This window comes from Propithecus coquereli, unplaced genomic scaffold, assembly GCF_000956105.1.
Source record: "Propithecus coquereli isolate 6110/MARCELLA unplaced genomic scaffold, Pcoq_1.0 Scaffold405, whole genome shotgun sequence".
Lineage (NCBI taxonomy): Eukaryota > Metazoa > Chordata > Mammalia > Primates > Indriidae > Propithecus > Propithecus coquereli.
Window position 1 is genome coordinate 604,105 of NW_012149786.1, and position 530 is coordinate 604,634.

Sequence of the window (530 nt, forward strand, 5' to 3'; positions counted from 1 at the left end):
CAAATATTTAAAGAAGAAATAAAACTAATCCTACACATATTTTCTGAGAAAATAAAAGGAAAATCATTTCAAAAGGTTTTTTTTATGAAGCCACCGAAACCAGAGAAACAAAATACAGGAAAAAACATTGCAGACCTGCATTCACACGATTGTAGTTGAAAAAAGTCCATAACAAAATATTAGCAGATTTATTTCAGTGATATATTAAAAATGTAATACATTATGACTAAGTGAGGTTTATTCCATAAATGAAACATTGATTTAAGATGCAAAATTAATATAACATGCTACATCAACAGACTAAGAAGTTATATGATTATCTTAATAAAGGCAGAAAATTATGTGTCAGAATTCAACATATTCATAATTCAAAATAAAAACCTTGCTGAACTAAGAATAAAAAGTAACTTCACTAAATGGATATCTATGTAAAAATTTATAACTAAGTTTGTCCGTAGCTGAAATATTGACTACTTTCCTAGCAACACTGGGACATAAATGAGGACGTTTGCTCTTAGCACTTCTAGTCA

At 27.9% G+C, this 530-nt stretch overlaps 1 protein-coding gene across 1 annotated transcript in view; it reads left to right on the forward strand.

Annotated features, from left to right (window-relative positions):
- The window catches only part of SLC6A15 (solute carrier family 6 (neutral amino acid transporter), member 15), a 69,791-nt gene that overhangs the window by 11,117 nt on the left and 58,144 nt on the right, over positions 1-530 (forward strand).